Source organism: Rattus norvegicus, chromosome 2, assembly GCF_036323735.1.
Source record: "Rattus norvegicus strain BN/NHsdMcwi chromosome 2, GRCr8, whole genome shotgun sequence".
Taxonomy (NCBI): domain Eukaryota; kingdom Metazoa; phylum Chordata; class Mammalia; order Rodentia; family Muridae; genus Rattus; species Rattus norvegicus.
In genome coordinates, this window is record NC_086020.1 from 183,438,703 (window position 1) to 183,461,048 (window position 22,346).

The 22,346-nt window shown below is 40.1% G+C and overlaps 1 pseudogene; it reads left to right on the top strand.

Annotated features, from left to right (window-relative positions):
* Window positions 1-8,404: 8,404 nt before the first annotated feature.
* On the top strand, window positions 8,405-9,018 carry Nip7-ps13 (nucleolar pre-rRNA processing protein NIP7, pseudogene 13; annotated as a pseudogene).
* Window positions 9,019-22,346: the final 13,328 nt, after the last annotated feature.

The following is a 22,346-nucleotide window of genomic DNA, read 5'->3' on the forward strand; positions in this document are numbered from 1 at the left end:
GACCCCCTCCTTACATTCCCCTGTCCTGTTGGGGTCCAGCCTTGTCAGAACCAAGGACTTCTTCTCCCACTGGTGACCAACAAGACCATCCTCTGCTACACATGCAGCTGAAGCTATGCATCTGTCCATTGTAATCTTTGGGTAGTGGATTTCTTCCTGAGACACATTTGTTTAATTGATACTTTGTATTGTTTCAACTTTATTGACTTCAACGTTGAGTTTGACTATTTCTTTCTGCCTACTTCTTTGGGTGTGTTTTTGTTTTTGTTTTGTTTGTTTTTGTTTTTGTTTTTTTTTCACATTTCTATGTAGAGCTTTAAGGAGTGCTCTCATGTTTCAAATAGGATATCTCTCCACGTTTTTTTCTGTTTTAAATTATCTTTGACAGTGGGGTTGATGATTTCTATGGAATCGTCTGCTCCTCAGATTCTCTCTTCTATCTCTTGTATTCTGTTGGTGATGCTTGTATCTACGGCTCCTTGTCTCTTCCTTTGGTTTTCTATATCCAGGGTTGTCTCCCTTTGTGCTTTCTTTATTCCTTCTATTTCCATTTTTTAATTCCTTCACCTGTTTGATTGTGTTTTCCTGGAATTATTTCAGGGACTTTTGTGCTTCCTCTCTGTAGACTTCTACATGTTTATTTATATTTTCCTGCGATTCTCTAAGGGAGTTCTTAATGTCTTTCTTAAAGTCCTCCATCATCATGATCAAATGTGATTTTAAATCAACATCTTGCTCTTCTTGTGTGTTTGGACATTCAGTGTTTGCTTTGGTGGAAGAATTGGGCTCCGATGATGCTATGTAGACTTGGTTTCTGTTGCTTGGATTCCTGCGCTTGCCTCTTGCCATGAGGATGTCTCTGGTTTTACCTTGTTCTGCTATTTCTGACAGTGGCTAGACTGTCCTATAGGCCTGTGTGTCAGGAGTGTTGTGGACCTGTTTTCTTGTTTTCTTTCAGCCAGTTATGGGAACCGAGTGTTCTGCTTTCAGAAGTGTTGTCTTTCTTGTCTACTGTTCTTCAGTTGTTCCTGTGGGCCTATGTCCTGAGTCCACCAGGCAGGTCACTTGGATCAGAAAAGTTGGTCTTACCTGTGGTCCTGGGGGGTTGCTTTTGAGCTCTTCTTGACAGCTGCAACCAGGAGGGCCTGCACCACCTTTTCCCAGGTCCCTGTGCACCAGGGTCCTAGATGGCATTAGATGGTTTCCTCTGGAGTCAGAAATGTGGGCAGAGTGTACTCTTTTCTGGCTTCCCAGGCATGTCTGCCCCTCTGAAGGTTTAGCTCTCCCTCCCACAGGTTTTGGGTTCAGGGAGCTGTAGATCGGGTTACTTCAGGTCCAGGCAGTGTCCCTGGTGCTCCAGGCTTGAGTGTCCCTGTCTTCTAGTTCCAGAGGCCCTATCCAGTTTCCCCTAAGCCAGGCATGTGAGCAGGGGTGGGCAGTATTGGCAGTCTCTCCAGCTCTACAGTCTCAGGAGTGCCCACCTGTCTGGGTGGTGAGCTCTCTCCCCCACGGTATTTGGGAGCAGGAAGCTGTTCTCTCCACTTTTTAATTAGTAACTTATTGCTATGTACTTTCCACATATATCTACATTCACTGTGTCACATAAATTTGGGAATGATGTATATCCATTTACACTTAATTCTAGAAAGTCTTTGATTATTCTTTAAGGGCCTCTATCATTTTCATAAGGCTGGTCTAAGGTCCCATTCTTTAGCTATGTTGGAATATTCCATGTCAGCTATGGTAGGGTTGCTGGGTTAAAATAGGTACATGCTGTCCCGGATGTTATTGGTTGTGCTCTTGACGTTGACATCGATGCACCTGACGCTGTGAAGACTTTTATAGGTCTAGGTGATGAGATCTGCTTTTGTCTCTTCAGGATAAGTATTTTGTTATTTCTCTCTGCTTCCTGGAGTTTAGGAGGGTGTGGTGGCTTTCTGGTGCACTGTAGAAAACTGGGTAAGCACCTGTTCTCATGGCCTGCTCTGCTTGCATGTTTCCAGCCTATGCCTGCTGGGATTGGAGGCTGTGATCATGGGGTCAGTAGGAGGAGGTAGGCTGGAGATCTTTGTGATCCTTTTAATCTCCTGCAATATAGCAGGGAAATGGAGACTGCAGCAGGTTTTATGCTACAAAGCTGGGGATGGGACTCAGGGTTTGTGTTTGGAGATGTTGGATTTCTGTGGATCCAACATCACCCTACATGTAGCCTTGGCAGTAATGATCTTTGAAATTAGCAGGAATGAGAGCTGTGGTTGTGTGGTGGGACAAAGCAACAAATGGGGAGAGGGAGAACACAAAGGGAAGCTCTTTAGGATCCACTGATGAGAAGAAAGAATGGGGCAGGTAGAAAGCTATAGGAGTTAGATGCGTACTAGGAGGTGAGCCTGTGTTATAGCATCTTTGGGAACTGAGGGAGAAATGAAGATTGGCAGGCAGACTGCCAGGTTTGAAAATGCTCAAGTTAAACTATGTTTAACAAAATAGAATTAAAATTTTATCTAGCTAACATTGATATAATTTTTAAAATAATAAATATCGGACCACTTTCGAATGTTGTAGCTTTTCACCTAGAAGATTTAACTGTAGGCTGTAATGTATGAACAGGTAAACAAAATGAGGAATTAAGTGTCTTCCTAAGGGCAGAGGTCTATGATTTATAAAACATTCCTGACCTTTCAACAGTTTGCATTTGAAAGAAAATAAGCTTGTGTTCTATAGGATTCTGTGGTCTTCCTCATGGACACACACAACTGTAGTAAACACTGTTTTTCATTGCCATCACTTTAAATGTTTTTTTCTGGTGTTTGAATTATGTATAAATGAAACATCAATGGACTCCTGAATGTTGGGATTCTTCTCTACACTGGGGTGTGAGATTCACACAGGCTCAGTTGTCAGGAGGGCCTTTTACCATCCTTGAAGTAAGGAACCTATTCATTAAGTTGGCAGCAAATCGAGGTTTCTCACAGATACCTGGCTTGATTCTACTTCAGTGTTGTGGTAACTTTGAGGGAGACACAGGGGAGGGTCCCCCTTGCCTTTTTATTAACTCATTTATGTTGAAGATATCCTAGGAGTGGAAACATTAGGGCCAGAGCATCCTGAAAATTTTCAGGTTGGAGGGACTGCCAAAAAAGTAATTTTGTCAACTCAGACTTTTTCCAGACCAGACAATGGAAAACTTCATTTCTCCACAGGGTCACCAGTGACTGGTTCTGACAGATTTTAAGGATAATTGTGATAGATGATTAACTTGTGATTTTCATTTTGATGATTTACATTTTGTTTTGTATCATTGTAAGCATTAGTATTGCTGTGAGAAACACTATGACCTGAAAGACTTTAATCAGCCTACACGTTCACATTGCTGTTAATCCCTGAAGGAAATTAGGACTAGAATTCACACAGGAAGCAGGAGCTGATGCAGAAGACATGGAGAAATGTTACTTATTGCCTTGCTGGTCCTCACATACTCAGCTTGCTCTCTTATGGAACCCAAGACTACCAGAACAGCAAACACACCATGCAAAATGATCTGGCCCTCCCCCATCAGTCATTATACAAAATGCCTTGCAGCTGGATTTCCTGGAGGCATTTTCTCAGTTAAGTTTCCCTTCAATCAGATACCTCTAGTTTGTGTTGTTAGTTAATATAAGACAGGCCAACATGTGTAGTAAAGCTGGAGATCTCTTGACTTTACTATGAATCATGTCCACATTCTCCTTGATGATGATGTGCCTACTCAACTGCTGTAATAATTGCTCAACCTGTTTTTGTTGTTTCTTTTATTTAATATTTGGTTGGCTGTTTTGTTTTGTTTTTTAGATATTAATTTGTTTAAGAAGAATGACATCAATTCAAATAAACTAATTTCCCATGACAGCCTTACTCACTGTGTTTTCCATGACACCACTTCAGTTTAGGTCCTTCTGCTTCTACCTTTTGACTATAATTTTCAGAAGGACACCTCTGACTTTAGTTTCAGAGTTGATCTTTTGGGGAGTTATACATAATGGTGTGGATATTCATGTGGAGTTTGTGAGTTTGTTTTCATTTTGGAGAGAGAGAATCAACATATATGTGAGAGACACACCTATCAAACACCCAGGAGTCCGACTTTATGAATTTTCCAATGCAGACCATTTAAAATATACACCTTTTCTGCATATAGAGAAAACAGAGATTTTCATCTCTCCAGGGAGAATTTTGAATCATTGTTCAAAATGATCTTCTTGTATATAAACAATTTCCTCTGACAATCACAATAAAATTGTGAACTAAAACATTAATCACTCCATACATAACCACAGACCAATTTCAGATTGATTTGTGCTCTCTCTCTCTCTCTCTCTCTCTCTCTCTCTCTCTCTCTCATTTGCAACAGAGTATCTTTATATAGCCTTGGCTGTTTTGAACTTACTCTATAGAACAAGCTGGTCTAAAAATAAGACAGAGATGTTCCTACCTCTCCCACTTATGACTAGAATGTAAATGCTTAACTTCTTAATTTGTAAGGCACAATACTAAAAGTGGGAAAGGTTATTACATATGAAATATATATAATGTAAAAGTATTTTGGAATGTATGGAATGTTCATTGTTGACGTGCTGTCAGTGGGCCCTATTAATGCAGAGACAGAGGTAGAAGAATAGGTGTCCTTTAGTCTGGTCTGTACATGGAGCTCCACCACAGCAGAAAGAGATGGAAGAAAATATCAGTTGATATCTTTGTTTAACATGATTATTTCGCCTGGCAAATGCAGAAGGAGATCTTTCTCTTGCTCTCCTCTTCTCCTTATATGTATACATTCTCAGTTTGTTACTGTTGTAACATCTCTCTGCCCGCCAGGCTAGCCTTCATCCTCCTATCCAATCTGGGTCTCCCAGGCAAGATCAGTCATGAGTACCACACACTGTGACTCAGTGACCCTATTAAGGAATGCCCCAGAGATCAATCAATGCAAATATTCAGTGTGCATCTGGCCTCCTCTGATTAGTCTCCAGGCAATTTTCTTTTTTCTGGAATCAATCCACATATACAGGTAGTCAACAGAGGAAAGTTGCATCTGTGTGTTTAGCAGAAGATAGAATTGGGGACCTCAACATGCTAGGCAAGTTCCCTACCACTGAACTAAGTTTTCACACTGCATTTCTTTATTACTCCTATGAGTTCTTTTAAAAACAGTGTACAGCAAATCAGTAGTCAACATTAAATAAAATGGTGAGAATTTTGAAGCAATCCCACTAAAATCAGGGACTATCGAAGGTTACCCACTTTCTCCCTATCTATTCAATATAACACTCAAACTCCTATCCAGAACAATTAGACAACAAAAAGGGGTCAAATCAATACAAATTCAAAAGGAAGTATTCAAAATACTACTATTTGCAGATGATTTTGTAAACTTAAGGAATATAAAAAATTCTACCAGAGAAGTCCTAAACCTGATAAACAACTTCAGCAAAGTGTCTGTATACAAAATTAACTTAAACAAATCAGTAGCCTTTTTCTATTCAAAGGATAAACATGCTGTGAAAGAAACTAAGCAAATGACACCCTTCACAATAGTCACAAATAATAAAAAGAAATACCTTGGTGTAACTCTAATCAAGAAAGTGAAAGATCTGTATGACAAGAACATCAATTGTCTAAAAAAAGAATTGAAGAAGATCTCATAATTTGTAAAGAACTCACATGCTCATGAATTGGCAGGATTAATATAGTAAAAATGGATATTTTGCTGAAAGCATCATGCTGATTCAAGGCAATCCCCATTAAAAATTTCAACTCAAATCTTCATAAAGTTAGAAAGGGCAGTTTGCAAATTCATTTCAAATAACAAAATGCACTGGATAGCAAAAACTATTCTTAACAATGAAAGAACTTCTGGGGCAATTACCATCCCTGACCTCAAGCTGTTTTACAGAGCAATAGTGGTAAAAACTGCATGGCATTCGTACAGAGACAGGCAGGTAGATCAGTGGAATAAAATTGAAGACCCAGAAATGAACCCACATACCTATGGTCGCTTGATCTTTGACAAAATAGCTAAAAGAATCCAGGGGAAAAATGACAGTATTTTCAATAAATGGTAATGGTTCAACTGTCGGTCAGCATGTAAAAGAATGCAAATTGATCCATTTTTATTGCCTGGTACAAAGCTCTAGTACTAGAGGATCAATATCTTCCAAATAAAACCAAATATACTGAAACTAACAGAAGAGATAGTGGAGAAGAGCATCAAATACATGGGCACAGGGGAAATTTTCCTCAACAGAACACCAATGGCATATCCTCTAAGGTCAAAAGTAGACAAATGAGACCTCTCAAAATTGCTAAGCTTCTGTAAGGTAAAGGATACTGTCAATAGGAAAATATGGCAACCAACAGATTGGAAAAGATCATTACAGATCTCACATGCAATAGAGGGCTAATATACTATATACACAAAGAACTCAAGAAGTCAGACTCCAGAGAATCAAATAACCCTATTAAAAATGGGGTACAGAGCTGAAGAAAGAATTCTCAACTTTGGAATATTTAATGGCCCAGAAGCTCTTAAAAGAAATATTCAACATCCTTAGTCATCAGGAAAATACAAGTTTAAACAACCTTGAGTTTACAGCTCACAACAGTCAGAATGGCTAAGATTGAAAACTCAGGTGACTATATGCTGGCAAGGATGTGAAGAAAGAGGAATACTTCTCCATTATTGGGGGATTACTAACTGATATAATCACTGCAGATATCAATCTGGAAGTTCATCTAAATTGGACATAGTACGTTTCCCCAATATAACAAAGATATATGCACCACTATATTCCCAGCAGCCTTACTTATAAAAGAAGTAAGGAAAGCACCCAAATGTTCTTCAACAGATGAATGGATTCAGAAACTGTGGCACATTTCCATAACCAAGTACACTGCAGAGGCCAAGAAGTGCTTGCTGACAGGAGCCTGATATTGATGTCTCCTGAAGATGCTATTCCAGAGCTTTAAAGATACAATGGGAAGGCTTGCAGTTAATCATGAGGCCCCAGTAGAGTTAGAGAAAGGACTGAAGGAGCTGAAGGGGTTTGGAACACCACAAGTAGAAAACAATATCATCTAACCAGAGAACTCAGAGCTCCTAGGGGCGAAACCACCAATAAAGAGTACACAAAGGGACCCATGGCTCCAGCAGCATATGAAGCAGAGGATGGCCTTATCTGCCAACAGTGGGAGGAGAAGCCCTTGGTCCTGTGCATGTTGGATTCCCTAGTGTAGAAGAATGCCAGGGCATGAAGGCAATAGAGAAATGTTGGTGTTAGGGGGCACATCCTTATATAAGCAGGAGGATGGGGATGGGAGTGGGTGTAACCAAAAATGAGATAAAATTCGAAAGTAAATACATAAAAATATCCAATAATAAAATCAAAATTCTTAAACAGTTTTTCTAAAGAAAACTTGGTTTAAGAAGTACACAGAGCATGTAAGACTGTGTTTCTGAGACTGGTGTTACTCATAATGTGTTGTATCAGTGCATGGGGAGCTCAGGTCTCTATTTCCAGCACTGCAGATTATAAGGCAGAACAATCTTTATTACTTAGATGTTAAAATCATCTACATCAAGAATTATAATATAACAAAAAATATAGGTTTCTGTAAATCCAATAGAGGGGATTCAAAAAGTTCATTTACTGGGTTTTCTACTCACCCATGGTCATTGGTTTCTCCTAAGACCAGTCCAGGCTCTGCTGAAAGGTGAGCATAGTACAAGGGTCCTTTAGCATTTCTGGACAAACCAGTAAGTTTTTATTCAACATTCCAAGAAATGTGAAGCCCCACCTGGCTTGTTATGTCTTCACAAAGATGGGTAAAAAAAAAAACCCTTTTATTTGGAAGGATAGGAGAATTCAGCCAGGATCAGCTGATTCAGTGTCCAGAACCTGTATGAGATGCTACCAGATTTTTAGTGTAAGTCATTCTGTCTACAACCTCTGCACACACAATGCACTACCTGTCAAATCAAAAACCAAGGAGTATTTGATCATACTCCATAGTGTTGGACTGTAGTGCCAGGGAACTCTTCGTAATCTCCTAAAACACGGACAGAAGCTAATCTGAAACAAGTTAATCAGGGTCTTTATTCTATTCTAGCTATCTCAGGCCCCTCCAACACACCACGTTTACAAGCACAGAATGATTAAATCAAATTTGATATCAGGGCCTACAGGAGGACTCCTTTTCTGATGTTAAAGGGTAACCTTGCCTATCTCTGGTTGATCTGCATTCATCAGGCCAGTGTCAGACTTTGACAAAAGTTTTGCATTTTCCAGAAGGCTGAAGTTTTCTCTTTTTATTCTTTCTAGGTTAAAAAAAAACTGTTTCTAGTCATGTCTTGCCTATAATTCGTTTTCAAATGTCCTTCCTCACCACAATTAGAATATCTCCCATTAGGCATGAAGATCCCAGGAGCCAAGCTAGGGAAAAAAAGAGGCCTTTGACTGAAAAAGAGGCCCAGGTTCTGTTTGAGAAGATTGCAAAATACATTGGAGAGAATCTAAAGCTCCTCCTGGACAGACTGGACGGCACCTACTGTTTCCAGCTCCAGAAAGACCAAGTGTGAGTGAGATGAACCCTGAACTGGATGCCAACATATCCAGAATAAGCTAGTGTCCCTGGGGACATGTTTTGGAAAGTTTACTAAGACCCACACATTCTGGTTGCACATTACAACATTGGATTACCTTGCACCCTATGCTAAGTATGAATAAAGCCTGGAGCAAAGCACTCCTTCTTGAATGGAAACCCTGTGTGAAATCCTGTCTGAGTCAAATCACTGAATACACGTCTTGGTACCAGGGAGTAGTGATTTATTCCATGGCAGACATTCCTTTGGGTTTTAGGATAGCAGTGAAGTCTACCCAAGAGTGCAGAAAACTGTACCCCATTGTAGTGGTCATGTTCCATCAAGCAGATATTGGAGAGTACATATGCCAAGAAGAGACATTGATTTACAATACCAGGGAGTAGTGTTTATATTGAATAAGTAGGGAGAGAGTGGGCAACCTTGTCTAGTCTCTGATTTTAGTGGGATTTCTTCAAGATTCTCTCCAGTTAGGCTAATGTTAGCTATTGTTTTACTGTATATGGTTTTACCAAGTTTAGGTATGGACCCTGAATTCCTTTTTTTTTTTCTGGGACTCTTATCATGAAGGGGTGTTGAATTTTGTCAGATTCTTTCACTGCATCTAATGAAATGATTGTGTGGTTTTTTTTTCCTTGGGGTTTGTTTTTATAGGGGATTACATTGATGCTTTTCTGTATATTGAACCATCCCTGCATACCTGGAATGAAGCCTAATTGACCATGATGAAGGATCGTTTTGATGTGTTCTTGGATTCTGTTTGCAATAATTTTATTGAGTATTTTTGTGTACATATTCCTAAGGGAAATCAGTCTGAAGTCCTGTTTCTTTGTTGGGTCTTTCTGTGGTTCGGTATAAGAGTTATTGTGGCTTCATAGAAGGAATTTGGTAGTGCTCCATCCATTTCATCTTTATGGAATAGATTGGACAGTATTGGACTGAGGTCTTCTATGAAGTTCTGATAGAATTCTGCACTAAATCCATCTGATCCAGGGCATTTTTTTATTGGGAGACTTTAAATGACTGCTACAATTTCCTTAGGAGCTATGGGGTTGTTTAAATTGTCTGTTCCTGATTTAACTTTGGTACCTGGTATTTGTCTACAAAATTGACAATTTCCTTCAGATTTTCAAGTTTTGTTGAATACAGACATTTGTAGTAGGATCTGACGTTTTTTTGAATTTCCTGATTCTTTTGTTATGTCTCCGTTTTCATTTCTGATTTTGTTAATTTGGACATCCTCTCTGTTCCCTCTGGTTAGTCTGGCTAAGGGTTTATCTATCTTGTTGATTTTCTCCATGAACCAGCTTTTGGTTCTGTTCATTCTTTTTATAGTTCTTATATTTCTACTTGGCTGATTTCAGCACTGAATTTGTTTATTTCCTGCCTTCTACTCCTCCTGTGTGTATTTGCTTCTTTTTGTTCTAGAGCTTTTAGGTGTGCCATCAAGCTGCTGATGTATGCCCTCTCCTATTTCTTTCTGCAGGCACTCAGAGCTATGAGTTTTCCTCTTAGCACAGCTTTCATTGTGTCGTATCAGTTTCAGTATGTTGTACCTCATTTTCATTAAATTCTAAGAAGTCTTTCATTTCTTTCTTTATTTCTTCCTTGACCAAGTTATCAGTGAGTAGAACATTGTTCAACCCCCATGTATAAGTGGGCCTTCTTTCCTTATTTTTGTTATTGAAGAACTTTCTTAGTCCCTGGTTGTCTGATAGTATGCATGTGACTATTTTCGTCTTTCTGTATCTGTTCCATCCTGTTTTGTGAATGATTTTATGGTCAGTTTTAGAGAAGGCACCATGAGGTGGTGAGAAGAAGGTATATCCTTTTGTTTTAGGATGGAATGTTCTATAAACATCAGTTAAGAGCATTTGGTTCATAACTTCTGTTAGTCTATGTCTCTGCTAAAACTCTGAAAGATATTTTAGGAGATTGACAGCTATGACCTTCACCTTGCTGCTAATAGCTAAAACCAGTATTTTTAACAATGACTTCTGTTTAGATTACGGTTTTGCTGGAACATTTACAGTTAATCTGGGGCAAGGCAGCATTGTGAATATGCATTTCATACAGCTGTAATATTTCAAAATGGTGTGTAGGGAAAGGGCAGCATTAGGGTCTTGGACACTCTACCTGACATCTATCCTGTGGATGTTTTACTCTTGTCTGATGTCTTGGAACTAGGATTCAACTGGCCTGAAGCAGAGCATAACTGACTTTCTTTGGAGAAACCTGTTTGCATTGCACTGAGCAGAATAGTTGACCTAACTTATATGTATTAACTGACATGTAAATTTTTCCACCTAATTCATGTGTATTATCTATTTGCAAATAACATTCTTTCAACTTTACTGTATTTATCCTCTTAATTGCCAGTAGCCTTATTGTTCTAATTAAGACTTCAATTCTTGGAAGGAAACAGACAAGATAGAGAGTTCTCTGCACCCAAATCCCTCGGGAGGGAGATCTAAACCTACAGAGAGGAAGACACGCCTGGGAGACCGGAGGAGAATGCACTCTGCGCACATCCAGACGCCAGAGGAAAACACCAAACGCCATCTGGAACCCTGGTGCAAAGACGCTCCCGGAAAGAGCGGCGCAGATCTTCTCGGTTGCTGCCGCCGCGGAGAGAACTTAGGCAGTACCCCACGAGCACACTTGAGCCTCGGAACCTCAGGTAGGACCAACTTTTCCCCTGCAACTGACCTGCCTGGTGAACTCAAGACACAGGACCACAGGAAGAGCTGAAGACCTGTAGAGAGGAAAAACTACACGCCTGAAAGCAGAACACTCTGTCCCCATAACTGGCTGAAAGAAAACAGGAAAACAGGTCTACAGCACTCCTGACACACAGGCTTATAGGACAGTCTAGCCACTGTCAGAAATAGCAGAACAAAGTAACACTAGAGATAATCTGATGGTGAGAGGCAAGCGCAGGAACCCAAGCAACAGAAACCAAGACTACATGGCATCATCGGAGCCCAATTCTCCCACCAAAATAAACATGGAATATCCAAACACACCAGAAAAGCAAGATCTAGTTTCAAAATCATATTTGATCATGATGCTGGAGGACTTCAAGAAAGACGTGAAGAACTCCCTTAGAGAACAAGTAGAAGACTACAGAGAGGAATCGCAAAAATGCCTGAAAGAATTCCAGGAAAACATAAATAAACATGTAGAAACCCATAGAGAGGAGACACAAAAATCCCTGAAAGAATTCCAGGAAAACAGAATCAAACAGTTGAAGGAATTAAAAATGGAAATAGAAGCAATCAAGAAAGAACACATGGAAACAACCCTGGATATAGAAAATCAAAAGAAGAGACAAGAAGCTGTAGATAGAAGCTTCACTAACAGAATACAAGAGATGGAAGAGACAATCTCGGGAGCAGAAGATTCCCTAGAAATCATTGACTCAACTGTCAAAGATAATGTAAAGCAGAAAAAGCTACTGGTCCAAAACATACAGGAAATCCAGGACTCAATGAGAAGATCAAACCTAAGGATAATAGGTATAGAAGAGAGTGAAGACTCCTAGCTCAAAGGACCTGTAAATATCTTCAACAAAATCATAGAAGAAAACTTCCCTAACCTAAAAAAAGAGATACCCATAGGCATACAAGAAGCCTACAGAACTCCAAATAGATTGGACCAGAAAAGAAACACCTCCCGTCACATAATAGTCAAAACACCAAACGCACAAAATAAAGAAAGAATATCAAAAGCAGTAAGGGAAAAAGTCAAATAACATATAAAGGCAGACCTATCAGAATCACCCCAGACTTTTCGCCAGAAACTATGAAGGCCAGAAGATCCTGGACAGATGTCATACAGACCCTAAGAGAACACAAGTGCCAGCCCAGGTTACTGTATCCTGCAAAACTCTCAATTAACATAGATGGAGAAACCAAGATATTCCATGACAAAACCAAATTTACACAATATCTTTCTACAAATCCAGCACTACAAAGGATAATAAAGGGTAAAGCCCAACATAAGGAGACAAGCTGTACCCTAGAAGAAGCAAGAAACTAATCGTCTTGGCAACAAAACAAAGAGAAGAAAAGCACACAAACATAACCTCACATCCAAATATGAATATAACAGGAAGCAATAATCACTATTCCTTAATATCTCTCAACAATGTCCTCAAATCCCCAATAAAAAGACATAGATTAACAAACTGGATAAGCAACGAGGACCCTGCATTCTGCTGCCTACAGGAAACACACCTCAGAGACAAAGACAGACATTACCTCAGAGTGAAAGGCTGGAAAACAACTTTCCAAGCAAATGGTCAGAAGAAGCAAGCTGGAGTAGCCATTCTAATATCAAATAAAATCAATTTTCAATTAAAAGTCATCAAAAAAGATAAGGAAGGCCACTTCATATTCATCGAAGAAAAAATCCACCAAGATGAACTCTCAATCCTAAATATCTATGCCACAAATACAAGGGCACCTACATACATAAAAGAAACCTTACTAAAGCTCAAAACACACATTGCACCTCACACAATCATAGTGGGAGATTTCAACACCCCACTCTCATCAATGGACAGATCATGGAAACAGAAATTAAACAGAGACGTAGACAGACTAAGAGAAGTCATGAGCCAAATGGACTTAACGGATATTTATAGAACATTCTATCCTAAAGCAAAAGGATATACCTTCTTCTCAGCTCCTCATGGTACTTTCTCCAAAATTGACCATATAGTTGGTCAAAAAACGGTCCTCAACAGGTACAGAAAGATAGAAATAGTCCCATGCATGCTATCAGACCACCACGGCCTAAAACTGGTCTTCAATAACAATAAGGGAAGAATGCCCACATATACATGGAAATTGAACAATGCTCTACTCAATGATAACCTAGTCAAGGAAGAAATAAAGAAAGAAATTAAAAACTTTTTAGAATTTAATGAAAATGAAGGTACAACATACCCAAACTTATGGGACACAATGAAAACTGTGCTAAGAGGAAAACTCATAGCGCTGTGTGCCTGCAGAAAGAAACAGGAAAGAGCATATGTCAGCAGCTTGACAGCACACCTAAAAGCTCTAGAGCAAAAAGAAGCAAATACACCCAGGAGGAGTAGAAGGCAGGAAATAATCAAACTTAGAGCTGAAATCAACCAAGTCGAAACAAAAAGGACCATAGAAAGAATCAACAGAATCAAAAGTTGGTTCTTTGAGAAAATCAACAAGATAGATAAACCCTTAGCCAGACTAATGAGAGGACCCAGAGAGTGTGTCCAAATTAACAAAATCAGAAATGAAAAGGGAGACATAACTACAGATTCAGAGGAAATTCAAAAAATCATCAGATCTTACTATAAAAGCCTATATTTAACAAAACTTGAAAATCTGCAGGAAATGGACAATTTCCTAGACAAATATCAGGTACCGAAGTTAAATCAGGAACAGATAAACCAGTTAAACAACCCCATAACTTCTAAGGAAGTAGAAGCAGTCATTAAAGTTCTCCCAACCAAAAAGAGCCCAGGTCCAGATGGGTTTAGTGCAGAACTCTATCAAACCTTCATAGAAGACCTCATACCAATATTATCCAAACTATTCCACAAAATTGAAACAGATGGATCACTCCCGAATTCCTACTATGAAGCCACAATCACTCTTATACCTAAACCACACAAAGACCCAACAAAGAAAGAGAACTTCAGACCAATTTCCCTTATGAATATCGACGCAAAAATACTCAATAAAATTCTGGCAAACCGAATCCAAGAGCACATCAAAACAATCATCCACCATGATCAAGTAGGCTTCATCCCAGGCATGCAGGGATGGTTTAATATACGGAAAACCATCAACGTGATCCATTATATAAACAAACTGAAGGAACAAAACCACATGATCATTTCATTAGACGCTGAGAAAGCATTTGACAAAATTCAACACCCCTTCATGATAAAAGTCCTGGAAAGAATAGGAATTCAAGTCCCATACCTAAACATAGTAAAAGCCATATACAGCAAACCAGTTGCTAACATTAAACTAAATGGAGAGAAACTTGAAGCAATCCCACTAAAATCAGGGACTAGACAAGGCTGCCCAATCTCTCCCTACTTATTCAATATAGTTCTTGGAGTTCTAGCCAGAGCAATCAGACAACAAAAGGAGGTCAAGGGGATACAGATCGGAAAAGAAGAAGTCAAAATATCACTATTTGCAGATGATATGATAGTTTATTTAAGTGATCCCAAAGGTTCCACCAGAGAACTACTAAAGCTGATAAACAACTTCAGCAAAGTGGCTGGGTATAAAATTAACTCAAATAAATCAGTAGCCTTCCTCTACACAAAAGAGAAACAAGCCGAGAAAGAAATTAGGGAAACGGCACCCTTCATAATAGACCCAAATAATATAAAGTAACTCGTTGTGACTTTAATCAAGCAAGTAAAAGATCTGTACAATAAGAACTTCAAGACACTGAAGAAAGAAACTGAAGAAGACCTCAGAAGATGGAAAGATCTCCCATGCTCATGGATTGGCAGGATTAATATAGTAAAAATGGCCATTTTACCAAAAGCGATCTACAGATTCAATGCAATCCCCATCAAAATACCAATCCAATTCTTCAAAGAGTTAGACAGAACAATTTGCAAATTCATCTGGAATAACAAAAAACCTAGGATAGCTAAAACTATCCTCAACAATAAAAGGACTTCAGGGGGAATCACTATCCCTGAACTCAAGCAGATTACAGAGCAATAGTGATAAAAACTGCATGGTATTGCTACAGAGACAGACAGATAGACCAATGGAATAGAATTGAAGACCCAGAAATGAACCCACACACCTATGGTCCCTTGATTTTTGACAAAGGAGCCAAAACCATCCAATGGAAAAAAGATAGCATTTTCAGCAAATGGTGCTGGTTCAACTGGAGGTCAACATGTAGAAGAATGCAAATTGATCCATGCTTATCACCCTGTACAAAGCTTATGTCCAAGTGGATCAAGGACCTCCACATCAAATCTGATACACTCAAACTAATAGAAGAAAAACTAGGGAAGCATCTGGAACACATGGGCACTGGAAAAAATTTCCTGAACAAAACACCAATGGCTTATGCTCTAAGATCAAGAATCGACAAATGGGATCTCATAAAACTGCAAAGCTTCTGTAAGGCAAAGGACACTGTGGTTAGGACAAATGGGCAACCAACAGATTGGGAAAAGATCTTTACCAATCCTACAACACATAGAGGCCTTATATCCAAAATATACAAAGAACTCAAGAAGTTAGACCGCAGGGAGACAAATAACCCTATTAAAAAATGGGGTTCAGAGCTAAACAAAGAATTCACAGCTGAGGAATGCCAAATGGCTGAGAAACACCTAAAGAAATGTTCAACATCTTTAGTCATAAGGGAAATGCAAATCAAAACAACCCTGAGATTTCACCTCACACCATTGCGAATGGCTAAGATCAAAAACTCAGGTTGCTCATCCTCGCAGATGCTGGCGAGGATGCGGAGAAAGAGGAACACTCCTCCATTGTTGGTGGGATTGCAGACTGGTACAACCATTCTGGAAATCAGTCTGGAGGTTCCTCAGAAAATTGGACATTGAACTGCCTGAGGATCCAGCTATACCTCTCTTGGGCATATACCCAAAAGATGCCCCAACATATAAAAGAGACACGTGCTCCACTATGTTCATTGCAGCCTTATTTATAATAGCCAGAAGCTGGAAAGAACCCAGATGCCCTTCAACAGAGGAATGGATACAGAAAATGTGGTACATCTACACAATGGAATATTACTCAGCTATCAAAAACAACGGCTTTATGTAATTCGTAGGCAAATGGTTGGAACTGGAAAATATCATCCTGAGTGAGCTAACCCAATCACAGAAAGACATACATGGTATGTACTCACTGATAAGTGGCTATTAGCCCAAATTTTGAATTACCCTAGATGCCTAGAACAAATGAAACTCAAGACGGATGATCAAAATGTGAATGCTTCACTCCTCTAAAAGTGGAACAAGATTACCCTTGGCAGGGAAGAGAGAGGCAAAGATTAAAACAGAGACTGAAGGAACTCCCATTCAGAGCCTGCCCCACATGTGGCCCATACATATACAGCCACCCAATTAGACAAGATGGATGAAGCAAAGAAGTGCAGACCGACAGGAGCCGGATGTAGATCACTCCTGAGAGACACAACCAGAATACAGCAAATACAGAGGCGAATGCCAGCAGCAAACCACTGAACTGAGAATAGGACCCCCGTTGAAGGAATCAGAGAAAGAACTGGAAGAGCTTGAAGGGGCTCGAGACCCCATATGTACAACAATGCCAAGCAACCAGAGCTTCCAGGGACTAAGCCACTACCTAAAGACTATACATGGACTGACCCTGGACTCTGACCTCATAGGTAGCAATGAATATCCTAGTAAGAGCACCAGTGGAAGGGGAAGCCCTGGGTCCTGCTAAGACTGAACCCCCAGTGAACTAGACTGTTGGGGGTAGGGCGGCAATGGGGGGAGGGTTGGGAGGGGAACACCCATAACGAAGGGGAGGGGTGAGGGGGATGTTTGCCCGGAAACCAAAGAATTATTATTAAGTATTAAATAAATAAAGAAAAACTGAAAAAAAAAGACTTCAATTCTTTTATTGAGTTTATTTAAGAGAATGAGAAACCTTGACTTACCTTTGCATTTGTATACTGGCTTAGAGTTTCTCCCCATTTAAGTTGATGTTGATATGGGCTTCTTCTATATTACCATTATTATACTTATCCATATCACCTGTGTGCCAATCTCTGGAGAACTTTTATCATTAAGGGGTTGCTTCTTAAAGACCATGTCCTGATCCAGTTTAATGATCATGTTTTTTGCTTTTTGTTTGCTCCCTTTTGTTTTGCTTTATTTCAGTTAGTTTATGTGGTCAATTAAATTTTATTGATTTTTTTCTATATTGAACCACCCTTATTCACCTTGAGACAAAGCCTACTTAGTTTTTGAAAATGATATTTTTAATGTGTTCTTGCAGTTATTTAATGATTATGTTTGCATGAGTCCATAAGGGAAATTGATATGTGTTTTAGATATCAGTGTAACTGTAATCTGTCATAAAATAGAGTGTGAAATATTCCTTCTCTTTTTATTTTGTGACATGATTTGAGGAGTATATGCCATAATGCCTCTTATAATAGCTGGTGAAAATCATGGGCATTTTTGATGGGGAGACTTTTAATGGCTGCTGCTATACTTTGATGCCTTTGATTTGGTGTACACATAATGAGAAATGAAATGGCAGCTTAGGCATTTTTACTTGGATGAGTATTAGTGCCCTTACCTAATGTGAGTTCAAGACACATTCATGCCATTCTGCCCAGGGGATTGACTCTACTATGACCATACTCCTCTAGACTTCTGAACACCCAGATGTACAGGGGAGACAGTTTGTGTCCTAAGTACCATTGACCAGTAATGACATTTATAATTGGAAGTTGTAGACCCCTCCCTCCATTTTCAAAAAGACCCTAATATCCCTTAGATCTTTTGGATTCAATCATGTTGACTCATAAACCCACCTGGGATGACTGTCAACAGCAGTTCCAGGTTCTTTTCACAACTGAAGAAAGTGGGAGAATTGTTGGAGAAGCTTGAAAATTGGTTCCAGAGGCAAATAATCTGCCCACACAAGTCCAGGCAAATATTGATGCAGCCTTTACTTTGACCATACCCAACTGGGGATTTTAAGGCTGTTGAAGGTAGGGAGAATATATGTGTCTACCACCAGATTCCATTTGCTGAGCCTAAGAGAAGTTTTAATCAAGTTGGCCTATAAATTTACCTACAGTAACCAGGTGAAATAATGAGAACTCTACAGAATATTTAAAAAGAATTGTTTGACCCATAAGATTTACATTCTCTCAGACACAGAAATGAGAGAAAATTATCAGTGGGAAGCTTGGCTTTTTTTTTTTTCAACAAACAGCCGCTGATATCTGTCAGGAACTTCAGTGCCTGGATTGTTTAGAGGCAAGCAATGTCCTATAACTTTATGTAGAAAGAACTATATGACTGACAGCCTTGTGGTTCAGCTCCATTCCATGCTCTGGGTAAACTTAAAGGAGTAGGGGAAAGCCTAATAGTTTTCTTTGGGCACAGGGCACAAAATTCTGTCTTGAAACAAGCACTGGCACCAATTTCAAATGAAAAAATGGGTACAGGGGCAACAGCCACCAAGACTTATCCGTGTCTAGCCATAGAAAGATTGATTTTGTAATGAGTCAGATTCGTTCATGGTTATTTCTGAATGCCAGTACTCCCAGATGGAAAACATTTCTTCACTAAATAGGAGCACAGATACACTTTGACCCAGAGGGAATGAACATGCTGGATATAATGTTTCCCTTTTTGATGGTTTGCATATGCTTGGCCCAGGGAGTGTCACTATTAGAAGGCATGACCTTGTTGGAGTAAGTGTGTCATTGTGGGTTTGGGCTTGGAGGACCTCCTGCCAGGTGCCTGAGGTTGCTGAGTTTGTTCCAGGCTTCCTTTGGTAAAGATGTCCTCCTACACTATGCCTGCCTGGATATTGTGACACTGCCATGCTCCCTCATTGATGATAATGGACTGAACCTTGGAAACTGTAAGCCAGCTCCAAATAATTGTTGTCCTTTAGAAAGCTTACATTGCTCATGGTGTCTGTTTACAGCAATATGACCCTAACTAGGACAGAAGTTGGTGCCAGGAGCCGGGTATTTTTGTGATAGGCCTGACACATGCTTTTGTTTGGGGGAATGTAGATTTGGAGACTTTGGATTAGGAAAGCCTTATAATGTTTTAAAATGGGGCTTAATGGACCATCTTTGTAGAAATGTGGAAGACTTTGTTACTGAGAGTAATTTGAATTGTTCAGGCCTGGTCCAAGAGGTTTCAGAGGAGAAGAATTTCTGTACCTGCTATGAAGGCTGCTTTTCTGGTATTTTGGTGAAGAATGTGGCCACTTTTTGCTCTTGTCTAAAGTGTCTGCCTGAGGTTAAGGTGAAGAGATTTAGACTCATTTTCTGGAAAAAGAAAGACTCAAAACAGCCTAGTGCAAGGTCTCTTGTATAGTTGCTAAAATTCACTCTTACGAAGAGCATTTTAATAAAAAAAGGAAGTTGAAAAAGGAGAAAACAAAATATGTGATTTGAGTATTTAAGGAACAACAGGAAGTGAATTGGAGCTGAATTCTGTGTTCAAGGATAGTAAATTAAATAAGGAAGTAATGACCTTGGGGCAAGATCCCACCCAGGTAAGTTCACACTCCAGGCAACTTACTACAAACCTTTAATCCTAGGAGGCAAAGACAAGCAGAGCTCTGATTTCAAGGTTAGACTAGAGCAGAGCAAGTTCTAGGTGAGGCAATGCTTAAATACAAGTGTAGTGGTACTCACCTTTAATCCCAGGAGACCAGCATACAGATGTCTAAATTCATGATCAATCTAAAGAGCAATATCCAGGACAACCAAGTTTAGACAGTGAAGGATTTAGAAAAGAGGAAGCTAGTGAGAGTATAATAGAACAAGGGGGCCATGTTCCAGGTCCTGCAAGCAGGAGAACTCAGCATCTTTAGACATATGTCTCTGGCTTTATATTTATGAGTAGAAAAAGACAATTGATGCTGAAGTAATAGTTTCATAGTTTCATAGATATGAGAAACAAAGCTTTAAAAACAAGGTTTTGAGAAATATATCTGGTGGTCAGGATGCCTATGACAAACTTGTGACCTTTCTGAGAGATACTTCTGACATCAGGATGCCAAGTGATATGATATAGTTTTGGTGATCAAGATAATGAGTCAAGAATGACCAGGCCTCACTGATGACGACCAAGCTAATTAGGACAAAACGAAAACACCTGTCCTTCGAAAGACTCCCTAACACTCCCTATGGTAAATTCAGAGAGCAACCACAAGATGTCATCCTGATCCTGCCTGACTATGAAGCTCACCTCCCCCCACCCCCAAGGGTTAGTGCCAACCTAGCCCTTTCCCAGTGATTCACCAAGGCCAGGTGTAGTTCTGGATGATGAAAATATCTAACTGAGGCAAGAACTGCCCTTTGAGCAGGCCAGCCAATACCTGACAAGATCCTTTGTCCTGTGTACCAGCAATGAGAATAAGCAAGCTAACCCTGTTGGTGAAGTGTGCCCTGTGTAATGAATAAAAGTTGTGTGCTTTTTGGGTCCAGGGTTGCCTTGCAAGAATAAAGAATTAAACTATCCCCCACTGACCCTGCTATGAGGACAAGTGCACCTCACAGCAAAGAATAACATAACATATTTTGGGAATGTAGCCTGGATATAGCCACCACAAACCATCTGACCTTGATAAGGCCTGACTCAACAGTTCTGAGAAAAACAAGAACTAGGGTCAGCTTGTCTCAGAAGCAGGGTGGCCTAGAGTTGAACTGAGCCCAAGTTAGATCATGTGTGCCAATGTAAACCAACTAGTGAAATTGCTTTGTGTGACTGTTGCCAACTGCCTCTGTAATTTTCCCTATAAATACCTTCCCCTAATTGGGCTCGGGGTCGCCTCCTCTGTCTCCTGTGTGAGATAGGTGTCATCCCCAGAGCTCTGGTTCCTCAAATACTCCTCTTCTTTATTACATCAGGATTTGTTTCTCGTGAGTTCTTGGGGGGTTGTGTTATCTCGAGATTTGAGTGGGGGTCTTCACCACCCAGGTGGACTTTAATTTGGGGGCTCATCCAGGATCTCTCAACCACCCACGACTCTAAAGTCCTTCTTGGAGGTAAGGGGGCTCTCCAATTGTGTCTGAGTGTGTGGCCACTGTCTGTGTCTTTCTCTGTTCTGGTTCTGGTTATTATCTGAAAAGTGGTTTGGTTTCGCAGATGCTTTCTGAAGTTGTAAAGCTCAGAAGCTGTGGCCGACAGATGTGTCCAGAGGACTGCAAGCTACAGCCCTGGGGATGCTTCAGAGCAACAGGAGATCGAGGGATTCCTGGTGGTCTCCTATCCAGTAGAAGAGGATAGTGTGTTCCTCTTGGAAGAGAAACTTCAAAGACCTTTTCTATCTGAAACTGTCTTGGCTGGTGCCTGCAGACTAGGCATGGCAGTTGTAGTCTGGATATTGTGGATATTGTGGTCTCTTTGTGTTGTCTGCTGTTTATCTGTTTAGTGTTTTTTGTGATGATGGGACAGATGGTAATGACCCCCTTAAGCCTGACATTAGATCAGTGGAGTGAAGTTAAGGACAGAGCACATAATATGTCAGTTGAAGTTAAGAAGGGAAAGTGGCAGACTTTCAGTGTCGGCTGGCCCCCCAAGGGCTCTTTTGACCTGACTATGATTCTTGATGATAAAGCTATTGTTTTTTTCAGGAAAATCCAGGAGCTCACCGGGACCAGCAACCTTATATCTCGGTTTGGCAAAACCTGGTTCAAAATCCCCAGCAGCCTCTGCTCCTCCTAAGACCTATCCTGAGATTGAAAAGACTCCTGAATGGCCATCTCCTCCCTCATATCCCCCATTTTCTCCCCAGTGGCCTCTATTCTCTGCTCCACAGGTAAAAGAAGCATGGAGTAGATGTTCGGTTACAGGTACCTGAAGCCGAAGGGCTTGGAGACCCACAGAGCCTGACTCCACAATAACCATGCCTTTGCACACTTATGGTGTACCCAACCTTTTGAATCCTCTGCCCCTCTGGAGGCAGACACTTCT